The 8,553-nt window shown below is 34.5% G+C and overlaps 1 long non-coding RNA gene across 1 annotated transcript; it reads right to left on the bottom strand.

Moving 5' to 3' along the window:
- Positions 1-239: 239 nt before the first annotated feature.
- On the bottom strand, positions 240-7,219 carry LOC109185531. Its single transcript, XR_002054980.1, has 3 exons — positions 7,209-7,219; positions 962-967; positions 240-321 (listed from the first exon to the last, which is right to left on the bottom strand). It is a non-coding gene; the product is annotated as an uncharacterized LOC109185531 (long non-coding RNA).
- Between the last annotated feature and the right edge of the window lie 1,334 nt (positions 7,220-8,553).

The raw sequence follows: 8,553 nt of genomic DNA, 5'->3' as shown, positions 1-8,553 counted from the left end.
CCTAAATACAACCAAATATGAATGAGGGCCCTAGTGAAAATAATCGGTATGAACAAATGATTTTTGATGCATCTGGTCCATCATTTTTCCCACTAAATGCCGAGAATTACCAAGATGAAGAGCCACATAGTAGTGCACAAAACTTCTATGATTTGTTAAATGCTGCGAGACAACCTTTATCAATGAATGTTAGTGAAGAAACAGAGCTGGCATATACATTAAGGATGATGAATATCAACACAACTTTTAATATACCGCAGCTAGCAATGGATCAGATATTTGAGTATATTAATCATTTGATGGGTCCCGATAATCGAGTACCTAACAGGTATTATGATGCAAAAAAATTACTTACAAAGCTTGATCTTGGACATGAGAAGATTGATTGTTGTGTAAACAGTTGTATGTTGTACTATAAGTCTGAAATAAATGACAAGCACTGTAAGTTTTGTGGTGAGCCAAGATTTAAACCACGCCCACCTAGATATACTCGTGCAAAAGATGTGCCACGCAAAAGAATGCATTACCTTCCTCTCATCCCTAGATTGCAACGATTGTATGCATCACATAGCTCTGCTTCACACATGCGGTGGCATTATGAAAATCGCCGCGAACCTGGTATTATGTGTCATCCTTCAGATGGTGAAGCATGGAAGCACTTTGATAGATGGTTTCCTGATTTCGCAGCAGATCCTAGAAAAGTACACCTCAAAGTATAAAGGATATTTGGTTTAATGAATACAAGGTAAATTACATTATAACTAGAATTGGGACAAGAGTTCTTACTTATGTTTACTAATTTCAATTTGTTTATTTTTTTTATCAAAGAAATTCTGTAAATGGAATCCAGAAGATGAATCAGTTATCAGGAAAATATATGATAGAAATGCTCCCAAAAGACTTAGCGACACGTTGGGACAAGTGCGCTTAAGATTGAAAGAAGGTAAATCATCACCGAAACAGTTTGCTGGAATTTATTGGAATTAATTCCAGTAAACTAACCAACTGGAATCCAGTAAACTAACAATTTATTCCAGTTTACTTGAATCTCCAGTTTAAGTAAAACTGGAATTTTTAATTAATTTCAGTTTGTATTGGAATTAATTCTAGTAATCTAGCAAAGTTTATATTGGAATTGAAGTTTTTAATTAAGTGTGCATCAACTTGAAAAAAGGTAAATCACCATCGCTATGGATGGATCCTTCGGTTCTGGCTCAATATCAAAGACTTTGGGAGACGGACGCATTCAAAGCGCTATCCGAGAAGAACAAGAAAAATAGAAATTCAGATTGCGGTGGAATGGGACGCTCGTTGCATACTGGAGGTTCAATCCCAACGACCGAGCACAGGCGAAGATTAGTAAGTCATTTAATAATTAATATCTAAATACAATTTAAAGTTTAACAGCAACATTAATGTTTGGTTTATTGATGTTGGATAGAAAGAAAAGCTTGGAGAGGACCCATCCCATGCAATCCTGTTCCAAGCTACACACAAACGAAAAAACACCGATGAGTTTGTGTGCAAAAAAGCCCAACAAGTCGTGGTGAGAATCTCAATTCCTATAATCTAACTTTGATTACCATTGACCATTATAAGCTACTAGTTAAGCATTGAAGTGTGGTTCACTGTTAGGTTTTAATCTTTGCACAATAGGTATTGAGTAACCTTAGCTTATTATGAGTATTGTATATTAAGATTGATAACTTGTATGTTGTCCTCTATATAACTAGAAAATGATTTGATTATATTGTTTGGCTATCTTAAATTTTTTCTTCTATTTATGATTGATCGAAATATTGAACTAATTCTAGAAAATGAATTTTTTCTTCTAGTCCATTACTGGAACTAATTCCAGTTTACCGGAATTAATTACTTCCGGTTCACTGGAATTAATTCCACTAGAACTGGAAGTAATTAATTCCAGTTTCTTTACTGGAATTAATTCATTCCAGTGAACTGGAAGTAATTAATTCCAGTTTCCTTACTGGAATTAATTCCTTCCAGTTTACTGGAATTAATTGCCCATACTGAAATTTTCTAATAAAATTGAAATTTGTACTTAATTCTATTTCTGATTTTAATTGTTTATTAATATAGGAGATTGTAAATGAAAAACAACAAACTCAACCAGAACTTGAACCAGCAACTATTTGGTATGAGGCAACAGGTGGCTTGAAGAAGGGAGGTTCTATTTTTGGGTTTGGATCAAGTACCCAACATTACTTCCCCGAGGTGGCAAGGCGAAAAAAATCTACATATGGAGAATCATCCTCACATGCAGCTTGTGAGGAGAGAATTAAACAATTGGAGCAAAGCAACGAGGAGATTTTGGAGCAAAACAAGAAAATTATGGAGTTGTTAAGTGGTGCACATCCAGAATTATTACAATCTGTTGTTCCTACAGCTCATAGCAATCAAAGTAGTGGTATTGGTTTAGATAATATCAATGTGAATGATGCTACCCAATCTCCAGCGTAATCTTTTGACTAAGTACTCGTGCTGTAAATGGTGAAAATATTTAGAATTGTAAAGTAGCTACTACTTTTTGAAATGTGAAGTAGCTACTTTTTTTTTTTGACTAAGTACTTGTGTTTGTAAATGGTGAAAATATTTAGAATTGTAAAGTAGCTACTACTTTTTGAAATGTGAAGTAGCTACTTTTTTGGAAATGTGAAGTGACATTATTATAAAATTGCTAGTTTTTGGGGATTTACATTGTTATAAAAGTATTTTTATTTAAAAAAAAATTATTATTGCAGGGTAAATTAAAAACAGTGAAATTCTTTTTATAAATAATTTTTGACACTTGGTTTCCGACCACCAGTGGTCGGAAATCACAATTCCATAAATGTAAGAGATAGATATTTCCGACCAAATGGTGGTCAGAAACTTGCAATTCCTTATAGTCAACGGATTGTGATTTCCAACAATTTGGTGGTTGGTCGGAAATTTTCGACCGTAAAATGCACAGAAATAGATGGCCAGCCCCCTTTCGCAATTGACCAAAAATGTTCGACCACCTTTTATTGTGGTCGGAACTTCCGTCCACTTGATAGAGTGGTTGGAATTTCCGACTAGCGTTATTCCGGATCCCTAAAGTGGTCGGAAAATTGGTCGGAACAGTGGTTTCCGTCGTGATTATAGTGATTTCCGACCACTTTCCGGTGGTCGGAAAATCGCTGTTTTCCAGCAGTGGAAGGTAATAACTTTTCTAGTGTTTCTTGATTTGCATTTTTATTTTGACAAGTCTGAGGAAGTGTAGTAATCGCCTTATATTTGATTTGATAGTATTGTTGTTCATACATTACCTATTGTTGTAGCAATCATTTATAATGTAATTGAGATATTGTTAGTAATTTTGTATTCATCATGTCAAGGAAAATAAAGGAAAAAAAAAAAAAGAAAAGGAATAGATAGAAGTTCTAAACCTTTATAAACTGAGATAAATTGGTTAAAATTAAAGCTACTTTTTTCCGCTCAATGTCCTTTATCATCACCTAATATTCTTTGTCTCACCTTCATGCTTTCTGGCAAAATCTATTTGGTGAAGAAGTTTCCGCCATTTAGTATAACCAGAAACTTGTTTTGGATTGTTTGAATGTGATAACTTCAAACTTTATTTTCAGTCGTTTAGTTTGGTTCTTTATGGGAAGTTTTAAGGCAAGGTGTTTCACATTGTTTTTCAGGGAGAAATTTGAGACGATTGAAGCATTCACTTCCAAACTACCATTTGAGAATTGGAACTATTGCAAGCTGCAAATTTTAAACAGACCATTGGCTCCTGTACTTGTGTTTCTATTTAAAAGATGAAGGCAACAGGCTTCAAAATTATAACTAGCAAGGACAAATGGATATTTGGAGATCCCTTAAACTTAATCAGTTTATTAGTACAAGCTAAGCAACATAGGCTCTTATATTATTTAGTAGATAATCTGTATTTTTTAATCCTTAATCCAATACTTTTTTGCAAATTATAATATACAAAAAATAACCTTCAATAATTAAAAATAATCTTTTTTGAAAGGAATTAAAAAAATAATTTGTAATATAAATAATTCTTATATCAGTGGTCTACCTTACAAGATGGATCATGGCCCATACACTTGTTATACCATGAACTTATCTTATATAGATATATTTGAAATATTTATTTAAAAATAAATATTGGACATTATATATATATATATATATATATATATATATATATATATATATATATATATATGTGTGTGTGTGTGTGTGTGTGTGTGTGTGTGTGTGTGTGTGTGTTGGAAAATATTCGCAACGTCAACGTGCGGGCTGGAAACCTTTTAAGAAGCACAGACACAACGGGTGTATCGCTGAAAGGAAATCTGTGTCGTGTTATAATAACACTACCTTAAAAGAGTTATTTGCCCGGTAACGGTGCAGTTAGAGCCCTGACATACTTTGGACAGGCTACAGAGACCTAATACAGATAGCTTGCACTAGCGACCACGTAGGCGAACCTGACTATATATGCTCATACTAGAGGGTATGTATGAAGTGAAGAAAGCAAAGAAGGAAACTTCCTTTTGAGTGCACTGTTCAGTAGTGAAGGATGCACTATTTATAGCCATGAAGCTCTAATCATGACCATACACACTCACACTAAAAGTGGAAGTTTCATTCCCATGCCCATACACAATGTGTGGACAAGAAACATGCGGACCTAAGAAAATAGGACTAGAAAGGTGGCTTCTAGTTTGACCGTATTTTCCCAACAATCCCTCACACGTTCAAAGTAGAAGGCTAGAAAGGATAATATCTGAGCAATACACTCGACTTGATCTTAATGCCAGTGTTTGAGAACTTGAACTGACAAGTAGTGACATTGAGTAATTTTCTTCTCGAGAGTGATATGAATCTTGAACTCACCGGTTAGATAAATTTTAAACTCTAATGCACACACCAACTCTAAGTAGCAGGTTCTACGAAAGTCAAACTTTTTGACTTCTTATGAATATCCTTAGTATTCAAGTCTGTTATGTCTATCTTAATATAGACCTCTACCCTGTCAAAGTCTATCTCACCATAGACTCTTAACTCTGACAAGTCTTATCGCATTACAGACTTTTATGACTTTTCAAGTCCATCTCAATATAGACTTTTAACTCTATCAAGTCTATCTCAGTATATAGACCACCTTTAAAGGCTTATAGAGTGGTTAAAGACATAAATCAGTTATAAGTCTTTTCTTTCTATCATAGACACTATTCTTTGCAATGCAAACGACAATTTGTGAATCACCGTGTCTATGTAGTGAAGGTGTTGGACACCCCCACAACTGCACGTTTATCAACATATTTTTAGCCACTCAGCTTCTTGAGATACCCCCTCATTATATTTCATAAGAGGCGGTTAACCCTTTCTCACTCAAGTCAGGGATCTCTTTAGGTCTACCTCAAAATAGACCACCTCAATTGAGTATAAGTCACTAAGAGCACTTTTGTACTCGGGTCATTATGCGGTGAATTCATTAGCTTTGTCTCAAAAAAACCATCCTTCTCATAGAGTTATGAATTCATTAAGAGCTGTAGCTCAGCCTCACAAGTACACACATTGTCGGAATGACCAACTAGTGTACTACTTTGTAATTCTTTCCATCGCTTCGTTTAACCACAAAAGTGGAACCCACCACGAATTCATTGCCAGTTGGACTTTAAGTCCTTCCAATGATTCAACCACTAATCCTCATAATTAGCCTTCAAGTAAGTTGATTCTCTTAATCAAACATACAAGCACTTTGACGAGTACTTCGTTACTCGTAAATAATTCCTTGAGATTTTCATACTTAACATGAAACATTCTCTTTCATCATTATTCTCAATACCACATAGAAAACTATTGGTGAAAACATAAGGAGTTAATCACCCCCACAATGCAACACCCCAAACATTTTTGTCAAATGTATTTGATCTCTTACCCAGATTGATCTTTGGTGCCCAACATTAGCTCCTTTGTAGACTAAGTTTTGCCAATTTGCTTTGTGGAGGATTATAGTAGCTTCACACTTTGCCTGATACATACTCAACAGTTGAATATATTTCAACAAACTTGGTTATCTCAACCCATCATAATTACCCTTTAAACAAGAATTATAGGTCTTTCAAGATGACTCAACCAAGAATTTAAATAATATATATACAAATGCTCATTGTTAGTAAGCCATAGAGATAATGTTGTCCACATGCTGCTTCAAGTTGAACAACATAATCACAAATTTCACATCATATTTTTACAAGAAATTAATCTCATACGCAAAGGATATGTTCAAACTAACATTTATTAGGAAATATCTCTCAACAAGGTGAATTCAACAAGTATAATTTTAACACTCAAAGTTGTCACCTGCACAACTCTTCCTTCACTTGAGGAGATTGAGACTCATATAAAGCATTCATATGATGCAGATTAATATTACTATTGCAGTACTTCAACAATTTCTATTGCAAGACTTTGATTGTTTAACAACATATGAAAGCCAACATCATTTCAGGTGAAGATCAAGTGGCGCTCTAACTAGCCTGCATGATCAACACCTTACTTCTTAAGTACTCCCAGGTCGAGTGGTGAAACCGAAGTTTACTTAAAAACCATCTTCCTAGACAGAATGTTCAAGAATGATGACTTTTCCATGTTCTCATTAAATTGCAATTGAAGCCTTTGATATATGCTCTTATTTTTCATACAAATATTTTTAGTAAAGAACTTGAGCAATATAATATCTAAGCACAATTTTTTTTTTCAATCAATGTCATTAGTATTCAACATACTAATGAAATTGTTAGTGTTTTTATTTTCTCCAAAAATCCCAACATATAATTGGCAATATTATTATGGCAAACTAAGATAGGGTTTAGCTTGGTGTCTGTTTACTCTTACAGAAGACTGATTGATCAGGTTCATCAACATACACACTGACACTGAAGATCTGATAAAGGAAGATGTTTCCAAAATGCTGAACGCAGTTTGAGAAGACAGTTTTGGAAAGAATATCAGCGGATCTTTTTTGGAAGGTTTGAACCGAATCTTTAAGATTGCATTCTTCACAAATTGTCCTACCATCTACAATCAAAGATATTTTTGGAGAGTGTTCTTACCAAGGAAGTATAAGTATCCTTATTCGGTCAAGAATTAGGGTTACGATTTTAAGAAGACGAAAACACTCCATGCTACATAGAGACACATATCTTTGATTATCATGCCTCTTCTCAAGACAATAAGTTCTTGGTGATTATGATGAATAACTTGAGAAGAACTATCATTGCTTAAACGAAAGGACGCGAAGATCACTCAGTTGTGGGAACAGCGTAGGACTGCGTCATTGAAGCGGACTGCATCAGAGTTAGCTCTCCAATTGAAGGGATTTCATTGGACTTCTGCATGCGTGACTCTCCGACTTCAACAATCCACTAAATCTTTGTAGACTGGGTACGTACCTTGTGTGGGGCACTTGGGTGAGATTGTTGTTTCTCTACCTTTGTACATTGGATTATGAGTTAGTGGATTGGACACCTCGGTGATCGTCCCTGAGATGTAGATACACACTGTATCGAACTGGCTAAACATCGTATGTGTTGATTTATTATCTGCTCTAGATTTTCCTCTACAAACTAATTTGCATTCTATCTAACTGACTGACAATTCACGTCTCCGAATTAGTCAGTCCAATACATCAGTCGATTATCTCTAATAATAATCTTAAACTGAGGAAATGCAAAATTACAGAAATAAGTACTACTAAGTAATCAAACTCTAGGCCACTCAACTAGTATTTAGTACTAAGAAAATCATACCTCATGCGAGCCCTTAAAGCTAGAGCAAATTATAGTTACTCAAAATAACTACTTATTTAAAGAAACTCAATACTCATCTTGCTGTTAATTTTCTCTATAATATTCAAAGCACTTACCATATAGAATATGAAATGGTGATTTCTAAAATACTTGTCACAAAATAGATTTCACGTTTCAAATGCTCTCAAAACATAATAATCAATTGGATGCAAAGATATAGGCAAACCATCTTCTAATTTATGACATTATTATAGTTTTAAGGAAATATGGTCAATGCCCAATGATATATGACTACTTTTGCTCAAAATAATCATTTCCATATGATAGTCTATTATCATATAAATATGCATGTGTCATATTAAAATATGAGGAGACAAACCTCATCGGAGTATGGTCAAAGCTCCGATATGAACACAATAATTATTTATGTTGTATTCCCTTGCTTAAAGGTTACACATAAGCTGAAGTAGTGTGCTTCACCAGTATTGTTCTGTATGAATATACTGCCTTCCACTGCTAATCTTTATTGTTGCTACACCATCATGTCGCCAAAAAATTATTATAATCTGCTCCATGATTCGAGTAGTTGACTATTGCTAAAGTAACGATTTTAACTGTTGGAAAATATTCGCAATGTCAACGCGGGGGCTGGAAACCATTTAAGAAGCACGGACACAACGGGTGTATGGCTGAAAGGAAATCTGTGCCGTGTTATAATAACACTACCTTAAAA

The sequence above is a fragment of the Ipomoea nil genome, unplaced genomic scaffold, assembly GCF_001879475.1.
Source record: "Ipomoea nil cultivar Tokyo-kokei standard unplaced genomic scaffold, Asagao_1.1 scaffold1322, whole genome shotgun sequence".
NCBI lineage: Eukaryota > Viridiplantae > Streptophyta > Magnoliopsida > Solanales > Convolvulaceae > Ipomoea > Ipomoea nil.
Note: the sequence above shows the minus strand (reverse complement) of the source record. Positions and strands in the feature narration are given on the sequence as shown.